Here is a 15,086-nt window from a genome sequence, read left to right as displayed (position 1 = left end):
CCTCTGACATGATCACGGGTTTTCTCTACATGGGAAAGAACTCCGCGAAATAAAACATCTCCCAAAGGCTTGGATGACTTCCTCTCGCCCTTCTCGTCGTGAGGAGATACTTTTAGCTCGGCTGCGTATTCCTCACTGTCGTTACAGTCACCGTCATTTGTTAAGTGGAGACCCTGCATCTCTCGGTGCTTACTGCAACCAAGCATTGGCAGTGCGCCATTTTTTTGACTCAATGCCGATTTTACAACTGTTTACGTTTTAATTTATGTTTTCCATCTGAATTATCGTATATTTTATCAGATACAGCACGAGCTGTAGATCGCGGTGTTTTACTTTTTATTCGTCGTAGTAATGTGGCTAAGGAAATTTAATTTTCAACCTTTTGAGCAACTTCCTAAAAGGGGAAGTGATCGTTCTTAGCTATCACTCTACTCCAGTCGATTGGGCTCTGAGTATTCTCAGCTTCAACATCATCCGGTAATTCACCATTTAAAGTTATGACTGGGGCGCTTGTGGTCTCAGCGGTTTTGCACCTTAAAGCAACACACAGACACACACATACACATTATAAGTACTCATTAGCCTGAGTAATAGCTAGTCTGCACTCCGAAGTGTGGTTCGAGTTATGAGGTACTGTTGTTTGAGTGGTTTTAGTCTGTCTTACTGTGCAGTAAATAACTCGCAAATCTAAATATTTATCGTGATTTCTTATCTACATATAAAATTTACTTCACTTGTGTGTTTACTCTTTGGGGGACTGTACTACTTGTAAGTCCGAATGGTTGAGTACTTTTCTTACCAACGTGTCGGATATGGTTTTCTGCTATGGTTTAGGAAATGGAAGTAATACGAGCCCGTGACCTCTACGGTAAAATTACCCACGTTGGCAGGGACACGGGTCCTGTAGCATTCCAAAAGGCAAATCGTGAAATACCTCGTTCAGTCCACACGCCTGACATGGAAGAGAGTATTGTAAGTTTGTGAACCAAAATCCTTATAAATCGGTGCGTCGATTAACCACAGCGGAAGGCGCGAGTCAGTCTGTTGTCTGCGCTGTATTACACGAACATTCTCGTACCATATTCAACTCCTCCATGCCCTAATACCACAAGGCCACAGTGGCAAATTCCAGTATGTCAGTAGCTCTTGCAAAAGTATGGGCTGATGAAAAGTTCTATGCAGTTGAAGAAAAACCGTATCACTACCCTTTCTCTATCAATGAGTGGACAGTTCTTCTTGGAGATAGATTAAGACGGCCATGTGTGTTACCAAAGAGATTAAATGGGCCTTTTTTCAGGACTTTCTCGTATACGTAATGCCTCCCTTGCTGGACAATCAGCCATGTCAACAAAGAATAAAGTCGTGGTTCACGTACAGGATTGTTATCATTATATTTCCTACTTGAGCCAGTGCAGTCGGAACACTATTTAACTTATGGGTAACCAGCTTTGTTGGAATAACGTTCAATCTGTGCGCTGCAGGATTTGCGTTGTTACTAATGTTCGTGTCATGGCTTGCCATTAAGCTCCGGTACTGGTGCGGCGGTGTAGGACTGAAACACAAGCATCAGTGTGCATTACAGCTGCAGACAGTCAACATGGGTCTGGACGAGGTGATAAGGGCTTTACTCGTAAAGCTGTTTTATAAAAACAACAGCAATAGTGCTACTGCTCTTTGCGAGAATCTACGCATTAATGGAACACGGAAGGTTCTCTTTCCGCACTGGGGTTGAAGGACATGATTCGTATGTTCGAATTAAGTGGCGATTCGCCGGCCAGAGTGGCCGAGCGGTTCTAGGCGCTTCAGTCTGGAACCGAGCGACCGCTACGGTCGCAGGTTCGAATCCTGGATGTGTGTGATGTCCTTAGGTTAGTTAGGTTTAAGTAGTTCTAAGTTCTAGGGGACTGATGACCTCAGATGTTAAGTCCCATAGTGCTCAGAGCCATTTGAACCATTTGAAGTGGCGATTCGAGAATTGCTCCTGGGAGAGTCCGACGGACAATTGCGCCACAAACTGTCGAAGAAGTTACTGTTGTCCTGGCTGAGAATGCTGGACGCAATGTGCTGTCTTCAAGTAGTGCACGATATGTGTCACCATAGCTGAATATTCCATGGTCCACCGTTCGAACAGTGCTGCGAACAATTGCGAAACAGTATCTCCAATGCGGCTCCAGGCTGTCGTGGATGCAGATGGTCGTCACATGGAGCAACCTTTGCAACCTGGAACGTAAACATTTTAAGCAATTACAAATGTTATCCTCTCATGTGGGAGTTGAAATGTGTTTCGTTCAATGGTTTATCCTCACAAATGTGTCGACAAAGTTTCGTTGTCCTACGATGACTCGTTTTCATGGGGGCCCTGTCAAGTAGCGAAAGTTTAATTATATCACACAATGGCGCTGCGGCACAATCTAGAAGCAATGTGCCTGATCCTCTGAGGCTGACATTTCATAACCACTGGATTGATTCAGGAGGCTCCACATTTCGTCCATATTGTTCCCTAGACACCGGTCCGCTAAAATTTGACTATCGGAACGCTGGAAACAATTAGTTAACGTCACTTCAGTCAGCGTTGTGCAGACATTGCAGGACTGCATCTTCAAAGCATGCCAGCGCGTACGACAACTTGATCAATTTCAAAGATTTCGTGATTCCTTAGGTCCAGATGGATGCACTGCCATGAATGGGCGTCACTTTGAGGTCGAGCTGTGGATAAGGGTTCAGAGCTCAAATAGTATGCGTTGCCGGACCCGTGGCTATTGTACATGATATTTTTTATTTTTTATTTTTTTATTTTTTATTAATTTTTTATTTTTTTAGTATTACGTCTCCTCAAAACATTCGGAATTTTAATACTCTATGCAACATACATTCCGTGAACCTTAGGGAAAACTGACGTTAGGCAGGCTTGTCACCCGAATGTTTTGAAATTTAGACCCAGTGGTCTCAGGCGATTTTTTACTGACCAAATGAATTTTCGTTTAAACGTTTACTATAACATGTACCTGGTGAAAAATGCCCGAGGAGAAACATTAATTCCCATATTCACGTAGTCCGCCCCTGGTAGCTGAGTGGTCAGCGCGACGGAATGTCATACCTAAAGGCTCGGGTTCGATTCCCGGCTGGGTAGGAGATTTTCTCCGCTCAGGGACTGGGTGTTGTGTCGTCCTTATCATCATCGTTTCATCCCCATCGACACGCAAGTCGCCGAACTGGCGCCAACTCGAAAGACTTGCAGCAGGCGCACGGTCTACCCGACGGGAGGTCCTAGCCACACGGCATTTCCATTTATCTTCGCGTAGGTGTAAGAGTTCACAAATGGTTACAAGAACACGGGAAAAGTTGTTATTTCCACGTCCACACATGCTCTGCACACAGTGCACAGTGAATGGACTTTGTTCCAATTTACGCAATATTTTGTTTGCTTATGTAACGAGGGAAATATGGCTTTCAGGTGGCCTTGCATGCATCCCCACCTCTCTTGTTATATTCTAACGGGCATTACGCTAGATATACCAGGGATACTACATCTTCAAATTCACTAAACTGTGTGTAGTGAGAATAATATCACATTTCCTGCAAGGATCCCTACTGTTGTTTCCCGAATATCTCTGCTACACATTCGTATCAGCAATACCAACCTAGCAGCGCACCTCTGAATTCCCTTGAATTACTAAGTTAATTATTTCACGAGATATTGAGATATTTCAGTAGTAAATGAAGGTTATGCCTTGGAAGCAGCTGACCGTTCCCTACTTGGAGTTATAAATCAAGGAGCCACTTTGAGCATTGATTAATCGAATCTAATAGCGGGGATATAGGTGAACAGGAATCACAATCACAATATTAATAATAATAATAATAAGAAGAAGAAAAAGAATAAGAAGAAGAAACCCAGTTCGACTCTTTACCTACCATATATTCAGCATTCAAGATTTACAAAGATTTACAGAAGACGAATATCAAGCACTGGTACCGGAAGGGAAGAGTGCACTAGTGTTCTGTATCAAGGTCACATGATATCAAACTTTAGTTAAGATAAAACTTACAAAAATACTACAGTGAATACCCTGTAAAATTTAATGTCTGGAGAGCCTTGAAACGACGGCGGAACATAAATTCTACAATGAGGAGCAACTGTGGAACATAATGGTATTGTATCCAGCCCGTTGGCCGCAGTATCTCGCCATGTTGTGGCGACAGCGCCTGAAAAACACAGTTCCAGCAAGAAAACAGAAGACTGACAGGGTAGGCACTATTTTATACTGCTACCCGAAGCGACTGTTTTTACAAAAAGCTTTGTCTGTCTCAGTGAGTTCTGAGGGAAGTCTCTAAATCTGTCTCGTTGCCGTTACCTGGCTGGTCCTACCCGCCAGCACCCTCCCATGAAAGTATCCCAGCGCTCTTCGCGTCCTTCTTCAAACCAAGGAGCTTCTCGAGCCGTCACCGCCATCTTGGTCACCACCAATAACTACAGCTTGAAAGGCGTTGCCTCAAAATTAATTTGATTCAAAATCACTCCTCTAAATAGACGATAATCTTGAGTAATTTCTTTATCGTTCTCACCAAGATCACCTACAGAAAATCGGAAGGCCTTTTTTTTAATTTTTAGCTTAGCTTCTTAGTAAAATAAATTTGGTATCACAAACATTTTGCCACTTTTGGCTATTTAATCTTTTCTATATGTATGTATGTTTATTACATTATTCGCTTGTGCACCTTCAGCTGATTTCAGCAAGTGGCTTACTGTAATATCTAACACAACAAGGATTAACATTAGTGGAGTGCTGACGAAGGAAACTGTCAGAAACTCAGCAGTAGTATGTTTAATACATGAATGAAAGGAGAAGGCAGCTGATATTTTGTAATTCCAGTGAGCTCTCTATAAGCGTTACCTCTAGAAGAATCGGAGGACATTTCCATGGTTTATCGAATGGGAAGAATTCATGTATTCAAAAACGATTTCACTCCCCTATAAGCGTGTTCTTTCGTGAGCTGTAGCCACAGTCATCCAACAGGGAAACAGGTTGCCTGGAAATGGGTAGAAAAATTAATACTTTTTAGGTTTCGTGTTAGAAACAGTATATTTCTAGTGGAAATGAGCTCGCGGTGGCCTCTTGGTTGCACATCTTTTTGAAGTTACTTGTCAACGGCTTCGAGAGGTCGCTCTGCATGTTGGGCAACCTGCCGGATACATTCTCTTCAGTATGTTATCTTGAGCTTTATAAAATAATAGTATAACTACTTATTTCATCCATGACAGTTTCTGAAACTCTTATCAGAACATTGATAGCTAAGTTGGTAAGTATCCAAATAACTTACGAGAATACGGTTGGGTGCTATCGTCGACAACTGGCGATATTTCGACAGGTGCACACGCAGTCGTTTTCAAGGCAAAACTACAGAGAATGAATTGAAAACCTCGGTTTGCAGAGAAATTTCGGAAAGATACACACACACGCTCTAAATACATGCGCCACCTCCTGACCAAAGATGACCGATGTCAGGAGTTATCGATACCGAACAGTATTAAGCAATGAGTGTGGTAGCATTAACTCCAACTCTCTGCTTTACGACAAAGGAGACAGCAGGATACCACTCATAATTTAAGCAAAAACCTCCATCTCTATTTATATGATTACCTTCTAATTTCGCGGTGGTCATGAGGTTCTAGGCGCTCAGTCCGGAACCGCGCGACTGCTACGGTCGCAGGTTCGAATCCTGCCTCGGGCATGGATGTGTGTGATGTCCTTAGGTTAGTTAGGTTTAAGTAGTTCTAAGTTCTAGGGGACTGATGACCACAGATGTTAAGTCCCATAGTGCTCAGAGCCATTTGAACCATTTTTTACTTTCTAATTTAATTTCAACTGCTTCCTTAATGACGCTATCCCCGTACCTGGAAGTGCAAGACATAATCTTCATATATGACATGCCACAACTGCAAGGAATACTAGTTGCTAAGTTTTCATGTAGCTTCTCCCTTCACTCGCATTCCTCTATCTGATATATTACGGTTAAATGAGGTTAGGTTTGGTCAAGAATTAACGAACCTATTTCGACAAGTGTTGACATCCTCTTACTTTTTATTCAATGACCAGTACTCTGAGCAAACAGATGGAGTTGCGATAATAACTCGGTTGTCACCTATTATTGCCAATTGGTTTATGGAGGACATCGAGGAACGTGTCTCGAAGTCGGTGGCTTTGAAACCTGCGTGTCTTTTCAGATAAGTAGACAATAATTTTGTTTCCGGCCTCATGGCAATGAGAATTTGAACGACTTTTTAGAACACCTGAATTCAATGCACCCGTATATTAATTTCATGATGGAGGTGGGAAAGGATGGCTGCCTACCATTTCCTGATGTGTTGAGCAGGAGGAAGGTTGATGTTTTGTTGGGACATGCCGTTTATAGGAAACCCACACTCACATTGTCTCGTATTTACAGGCTGATAGTTGTCACCATCCGGCTCGGCGTTAAGGGGTACTTCGCACGTTGGTTCACAAGGCCCATGTCATTCGTGAAATACACCATGTGACTCAAATAGTTCACTTCGAAGTCTTCAGACTGAAAATTCATTTGGATATTGTTTGGCCTGTACAGTTCGCACCAAGATTGACAGCTTAACTGTAATTCCCTTAGAAAAACCGTCATTTGGGTAATCTTGAGTGTTTTTCGTTGGTCTGGCACCCATAGCAAGAGAGGAGAGAGAGAGAGAGAGAGAGAGAGAGACAGAGAGAGAGAGGGAGAGGGAGAGAAAGACACACAAAGGGAAAGAATATTTAATGTTGTGCGATTCGTCACAGGTTTGTTCAGTCAACGAGGGAACATCGCAGGAATGCTCAACTAACTTTAATGGGACTTACAAGATGGGGTTGTACATTGCGAAATGCTTTACTCGCAAAAATTGCCATTCGAGTCGAGGAGGGGTTTTTCGGGGGGGGGGAGGGAGGTAGGAGAGTGGGGAATATCCTGGCTCACCATAACATGCAACTTTCCCTCCCCCCCCCCCCCCCCCCGACACACACACACACGAACACACGCACAAGAAAAATCAGTAAAAATAAAAATACTTCGAACACGTATAAAAGAAGCTCCTCTTTAGTCTGACATCATTATAAGTGTTCGAGAGAAGTTATCGTATGGGTCTTACACTTTCATCATTTACTTCTGTACTATCAGTTTCAGTCTGATACTACCATTTCTTCATCTTATTGCCCAATCTTACAGAACAGTAAATCTCCAGAAATTCTCATGCCGTGTATCTCAAAAGCAACGCTTGAGTCTCTGCAAATTCCCTTTACCGTATCCCATGCGCAAGAACAGCTAACCTGATGTAAGCAGAGGTTCAAGTGGCGTCAGTGTTGAGTGTATCAGCGTTAATTACTTGGGCAATAGTGAGCCTAGAGGTGGTATAACAGGCGGGCATGGGACTAGCGTGTCGCCTCCGCCAGCCAGTAACCAGAGCCGGTAGGCTGTTGGCGCGAAACGGCGGCAAACCGCAGCCACATTCCTCTCGGTTCCCACAGTCCTGCCTCCTGCGGCTAACGGCCGCTCGCCTCACATACTTCCAAACTGCCGGCAACCGTCTACCGCTTCACGTTGAACTATGCCCAAACGTAAACGACTGGAGGTGATCTTCTTTTTTCCCGAGAAATCCATTTTTTAACTTCGACTGTTTGCAACTTGTCGGTAGTAAGTTTATTTAAGATGGTCTGCCAAGACTTCCGGCTGAGAGAGTACTGGTATCTGCCTGGTCAATGTGTGTCCTACTGAAGTGTAAACGATGAGCCGTCAATAAGTAATGCACCACTTTTTTTTTTTTGAAAATAGGTTTTTTTTATCCAGAGTTTCAGTACACCATATTATTTCCGATTCCTTTGGCTACAAGTCCGCAGCTCGGGTTCTCGCGGTAGCGTTCTCGCTTCCCGAGTACAGGGTCCCGGGTTCGATTCCCGGCGGGGTCAGGGATTTTCACCTGCCTCGAAATGACTGGGTGTTGTTGTGTCATCTTCATCAACGTCATTCATCGGCATTATGGTCGGAGGAAGGCAGTGGCTAACCACCTCAGCTAGGACCTTGCCTAATACACCGGTGCGGGTCTCCCGCATCGTCCCCTACGCTCTGTCGAGGAGTATGGGACTGCATCATCATCGTCATCATTGGCTACAAAATCCTGTATTTCAGCATAATCTCCGTTCAATGCGACGGCCTTACGCCAACATAATGGGAGGGCCTGTATGCCCGCCTGGTACCACTCTACTGGTCGACGTCGGAGCCAGTATCGTGTTGAATCCATAACCTCCCCACAATCCGCGTACTGCTTCCCGTGGAGTGCATCCTTCATTGGGCCAAACAGATGGAACTTGGTAGGTGCGGGTTCCGGGCTATAGGGAGGAACCCAGGGAGCACACAACTTAGACAACTCCAACTGGTGGAAGCCGGCCGTTGTAGCCGAGCGGTTCTAGGCCCTTCAGTGCGGAACTGCTCTGCTGCTACGGTCGCAGGTTCGAATTCTGACTCTGGCATGGATGTGTGTGATGTCCTTAGGTTAGTTAGGTTTAAGTAGTTCTAAGTTTAGGGGACTGATGACCTCAGATGTTAAGTCCCATAGTGCTAAGAGCCATTTGAACCATTTTCCAACTGGTGGACGAGTGTGTCAGCACTACCAACAGAGACGTCCAGTTGAGCAGCGAGGAGTTGGATCCATCGATCACCTCGAATGAGGGTGTTCGCACTTTACGTTCTAACATTGCAGGAGTCACAGCTGTGTGCGGCCGACCGGCACTGGGACAGGTTTGGGCCGACCTTGTTGCGATGATGACAGAAGCCTCGTCTGACGACTGACCGTGCTTTTTTCAGTGGCAGGTCACCGTAGACATTCTGCAAGTGCTTCTGAATATCTGCGATTCTCTGGTCTTCCGTCAAAGAAACTCAAAGACTGCTCTCTGCTTGTAAAGCAACTCCGTTCAGATGCCATTTTGAAGGCTACGTATAGCGCCGCTACCAATCAGAACTTCACGGAATTATAGGGGCTGAATTGGGAATATTCCACGACGTCCCACAACAAATTCTGCATTTTTTCAATCGAAACTGATTGAGGAAAAAGTGTGTTGCATTACTCATTGAAAGCCCCTTTTACGTGCTCATCGACAATTCTGGAATATATAGGTATTGGGGGGTATAACATGAACACCAGTGTAATGTGGTGTAGAAACAATTTTGCCATCCTGAATATACCATTTCTCGGAAACAAACCGTTCTAGTCCCTTGCGAGCTGTGATAGATTATAGGTTCCTGATTATTTCTCCAAGACAACCAATGCCTCGACAATAATCAAATTTGGCAGAGCGTTCAAATTTGGGAATTGAATACGTCTGAGAAGATATATTATTTGAGACTAATGTTCCTACATATCAGCCTTCGACATGAAATATGAATAGGAACATTATCATGTTGGAAATTCCGTTCCCTTGACGACAGTAATTCATCATTGAATGTAAAAGTTTATCTAACAACATTTAGAAGTCTCAAGCAGGTACCTTGCATTTCAGTGTTATTATGGGACCAACTTAATATCACTAGCTACCAAATCACTACAGACATTTCACTGTTGTTCGTAGAAGGTCTAGATTAATGGGCCGAGCGGTTCTAGGCGCTTAAGTCTGGTACCGCGTGACCACTACGGTCGCAGGTTCGAATCCTGCCTCGGGAATGGATGTGTGTGATGTCGTTACGTTAGTTAGGTTTAAGTAGTTTTAAGTTCTAGGAGACTGATGACCTCAGATGTTAAGGCCCATGATGCTCAGAGCGATTTGAACCATTTCTAGATTTATGTTTCTCATGGAGTCCTCCACTTGTAAACGTGTGCTCAAGTGCGCTTAATATGTCCCCATCAGTTCAATGATTTGTAGCTACCTTCTGAATTCTCTGCACCAATGAAAACTTCCCTTTACATTCATCTGCATTACAAGATGTTTGTCTATGTCATCTCTGCCATACTTTGCTGACACAGTTCCCTTCTCACCGTTTACCTTGGCATTGTATGACACTGTAATCTCTTGATGCACTGTAAGCTCAGAAGTCACTTTCGCGACAGTGATCTTCTTATCAGAAGTAGAAATCCTTTTCTACACCACCTGTCACTAAGAGTGACTTCTATTTTCCATTCAATATTACGTTTACAAAAGCCAATTTTATCCTGTGTAATTGTGCTGGGTGATTATACATTATAGTTCAACAGTCGCTGTCTTATGTGTGAAGAGCACACAAGCTCATGAAGTTCGGATAGCTATGGAACCAGTGACGACAATTGGTGCCTTGTCTTACACATGCGCGGGTGGTACTTGGTGTCATTCATGTGAAAGGTCTGAAGGTGACGTTACTGAAACGTCGAAATTGGTTACCTAATAACACAATATCAAAATAACGGCTGTTGGTACAGTATTATTAATGGCTCTGAGCACTATGGGACTTAACATCGGAGGTCATCAGTCCCCTAGAACTTGGAACTACTTAAACCTAACTAACCTAAGGACATCACACACATCCATGCCCAAGGCAGGATTCGAACCTGCGACCGTAGCGGTCACGCGGTTCCAAACTGAAGCGCTTAGAACCGCACGGCCACACCGGCCGGCTACAGTATTATTACATTTTAACTATGTGTGCTCGACCGCTATGTTGTTCATGTTGATAACAATTGTATGTATGCTGTATGTTAACCGGGGACCTAGAAACGACGGAGAGGCTCCGTCCACGCCGCAGCCGCAGTGGTCCACAACCCCGCGACGACTACCGCAGTCCACTTCACCCCTCCGCCACCCCACACCGAACCCGGGGTTATTGTGCGGTTCGGACCTCGGTGGACCCCCCCCCCTCCCCAGGGAACGTCTCACACCAGACGAGTGTAACCCCTATGTTTCCGTGGTAGAGTAATGGTGGTGTACGCGTACGTGGAGAAGTTTGCGCAGCAATCGCCGAAATAGTGCAGCTGAGGCGGAATAAGGGGAACCAGCCCGCATTTGCCGAGGCAGATGGAAAATCGCCTAAAAACCATCCACAGACTGGCCGGCTCACCGGACCTCGACACATGTCCGCCGGGCGGATTCGTGCCGGGGACCAGGTGCTCTTTCCCGCTCCTGAAAGCCGTTCTTTAGACCGATCGGCTAACCGGGCGGGCTTGATAACAATTACTCTCAGTGTAGTGTGACACACATTGGACTCTGGAGTGTTGGTAATCCGCGAACTCCGAAAGAGGAATACTTCACAAGCCTTGCTCTAGCTATACTGAAGGAAATGTAAAGTGTTACACCATGAAACAACAGTACACTATTTTTCCAATCTTTATGAAGATGTTCCTCAAATAATGGTTGTTAAATGATTAAACTTACATTCCAATCGTAACTCATCCTCATCACTAACGTCAAAAAAATGTTCAAATGTGTGTGAAATCTTATGGGACGTAAGTGCTAAGGTCATCAGTCCCTAAGCTTACACACTACTTAACCCAAATTATCCTAATGATAAACACACATACCCATGCCCGAGGGAGGACTCGAACCTCCGCCGGAACCAGCTGCACAGACTAACGTCAGTATCAGTGTGGCAACCACGGGCACGAATACACTCTTACACTCGTTGTGGCACGCGAGGGAACGTCCCTCGATTGTCATCTTCAGGAATATCTTGCATGACTAAAAACCATGATGGACTAGTTCATGAAGATTGCTGGCTGGAGACTGGTATTAAATTATACAGTACGTCTTCCCATTACATCTCAGATATGTTATATAACTGTCATATCAGTGAACCGGACAGGTCAGTAATGGATCCTTAAATTCTTCAGTGCGTTTGTGATGTAAATTTCATTGTGGGGTCTTGCATTGACCTTCTGGAATATTCCATTTGTTACCCATATCATAAACAGCCTGACAATGCGATTTACCATTCATGCCACAGACAGATGACCATTCAACAACCCTTCAATAATTACCAAATCAGGCATGTTGTGATATCAAAAAGCTCCCCCCCCCCCCCCTATGGTTCTAGGGTCGGAGAGCTATGGTTGCCAAGAATTGCTGCTCCTTGTGACGTTTCTCCAGGACTACAGTAAATGTATTCGCAATTCCGAATATGAACCGCCATCGGCTGTATATTGGAATGACGACAACGCAAATTTGTGCCGGATTGGGACACGAAACCGGATTTACCGCTTTACGCGAGCGGTCGCCTTAACCGCTTCGGCCATCTGTGAACGAATCGCGGTGAAACCCACACTTCCATATGTCGTCGTCCATGCGTTACAACGTGGACGTTACGCATATTACCTTCCAGGACGGACATAATACTAAACAGCAGTGCCTGTGTTATCAAGAAGTACATGCATGCATGTTCGAAGGAACTTACTTCTTAATAACACAGTTACCGCTATTTCGTGTTTCTCCAGGACGTCTAAGGGCAAGCTCTAAGCGACTGGACCGCTAGTAATAGAAGCGAGACTCGTCACTGAACGCCGCAGAATGTCACTCAATGCCCCATGCGACTTTGGTTCTACACCACGAAATTCAAATGGCTCTGAGCACTATGGGACTTAACATCTATGGTCATCAGTCCCCTAGAACTCAGAACTACTTAAACCTAACTAACCTAAGGACAGCACACGACACCCAGTCATCACGAGGCAGAGAAAATCCCTGACCCCGCCGGGAATCGAACCCGGGAACCCGGGCGTGGGAAGCGAGAACGCTACCGCACGACCACGAGCTGCGGACAACCACGAAATTCCCTGTTGTCTATAGTGTTAGCGGTAAACAATGAATTAAAACTCGAGATCTCAACCAAGTTTCTTGTAATCTGTTACCGAAACTTCAGGGTCGGATTTCACGTTAAACTGTAGGTGCCCTTTCCCCGTTAGGAATGCTGGTGTAGGATAGGGACACACAAGTCACCGAAGTGGTGACCAGTTAAAAGACTTTGACCAGGCCGTTCAACCACACGAAGTTATTATTACTGTGGTGACACACTCTAACATCGCCCTGGATTGCAGCTGTGGTCATCCGAATATTCTTTAGAGATTTTCGGACAATCCTACAATCTTTTCTTGGTGTAGTCCTTCTGGAAGGACCCATACCTACTCTTCTGGCCATACTGTTGTCCCTTTTCCCTCCTGTCAGCCACTGCTTAACAACCAACTGTCTATTCAGTCTGTCGGTGGAGTACTTAAATGTCCCTAACGCCAATTATTCGACCTTTCTCAAATTGCTAAATACGGAACAAGCTGCAAGTGAGCATACTGTGTAGCGATCTCCACTTGAAATGTTCTGGTAACGTTAGATGAATATTACAGCTATGATATTCTGACATGTATATTTTTTGATACTGAAAATTAGTTCACATAAGGTTTAAACTTTAATCAATAGCCGGCCGGAGTGGCCGAGCGGTTCTAGGCGCTTCAGTCTGGAGCCGCGCGACAGCTACGGTCGCAGGTTCGAATCCTGCCTCGGGCATGGATGTGTGTGATGTCATTAGGTTGGTTAGGTTTAAGTAGTTCTAAGTTCTAGGGGACTGATGACCTCATAAGTTAAGTCCCATAGTGCTCAGAGCCATTTTGTACGTCAATCTAGTGATTCGACCTGCTGTGCGGCCGTTCATGAGCAGCATTCCAGGGGGTGTTTTACAAGAGGATAACGCTAGCCCACATACCGCTGTTGTAACTCAGCATTGATCTACAGAGTGTCGACATGCTTCCTTGGCCTGCTCGATCACAGATCTGTCTCCCGTCGAGCACGTAAGGGACATCATGGGGCGACAACTCCCGCGCCATCCACTAACAGCATTAATAAAAAAAAAAGTGTTCAAATGTGTGTGAAATCTTATGGGACTTAACTGCCAAGGTCATCAGTCCCTAAGCTTACACACTACTTAGCCTAAATTATCCTAAGGACAAACACACACACCCATGCTCGAGGGAGGACTCGAACCTCCGCCGGGACCAGCCACACAGTCCATGACTGCAGCGCCTTAGACAGCATTAACCGTCACTGCATGTTTGCATGCTTGCACTCAACAGTCTGGCTGTTACACTGTTATAAAAGTACCAGCATTTCACATTTGCAAATGGCATTCCTCGAGCGTACATTAACCTGTGATCTTGCAATGTTAATCTCCTATACATGTTACCTAGACAGATACCCTACTGGCCATTAAAATTGCTACACCAAGAAGAAATGAAGATGATAAACGGGTATTCATTGGTCAAATATATTATACTAGAACTGACATGTGATTACATTTTCACGCTATTTGGGTGCATAGATCCTGAGAAATAAGTACCCAGAACAACCACCTCTGGCCGTAATAACGGCCTTGATACGCCTGGGCATTGAGTCAAACAGAGCTTGAATGGCGTGTACAGGTACAGCTGCCCATGCAGCTTCAACACGATACCACAGTTCATCAAAAGTAGTGACTCGCGTATTGTGACAAGCCAGTTGCTCGGCCACTATTGACCAGACGTTTTCAATTCGTGCGAGATCTGGAGATTGTGCTGGCCAGGGCAGCAGTCGAACATTTTCTGTATCCAGAGAGGTCCGTACAGGACATGCAACATGCGGTCGTGCATTATCCTGCTGAAATGTAGGGTTTCGCAGGGTTCGAATGAAGGGTAGAGCCACGGGTTGTAACACATCTGAAATGTAACGTCCACTGTTCAAAGTGCCGTCAATGAGAACAAGAGGTGACCGAAACGTGTAACCAATGGCACCCCATACCATCACACCGGGTGATACGCCAGTATGGCGATGACGAATACACGCTTCCAATGTTCGTTCATCGCGATGTCGCCAAACACGGATGCGACCATCATGATGCTGTAAACAGAACCTGGATTCATCCGAAGAAAATGACGTTTTGCCATTCGTGCATCCAGGTTCGTCGTTGAGTACACCATCGCTGGTGCTCCTGTCTGTGATGCAGCGTCAAGGGTAACCGCAGCCATGTATGCAAACGTCCCCATCCGTTGACACAGGGATCGAGACGTGGCTGCACGATCCGTTACACCCACGTGGATAAGATGCCTGTCATCT

This window comes from Schistocerca nitens, chromosome 3, assembly GCF_023898315.1.
Source record: "Schistocerca nitens isolate TAMUIC-IGC-003100 chromosome 3, iqSchNite1.1, whole genome shotgun sequence".
In the NCBI taxonomy this organism is placed as follows: domain Eukaryota; kingdom Metazoa; phylum Arthropoda; class Insecta; order Orthoptera; family Acrididae; genus Schistocerca; species Schistocerca nitens.
The sequence above is the reverse complement of the archived record's forward strand: the minus strand, read 5'-3'. Positions refer to the sequence as shown.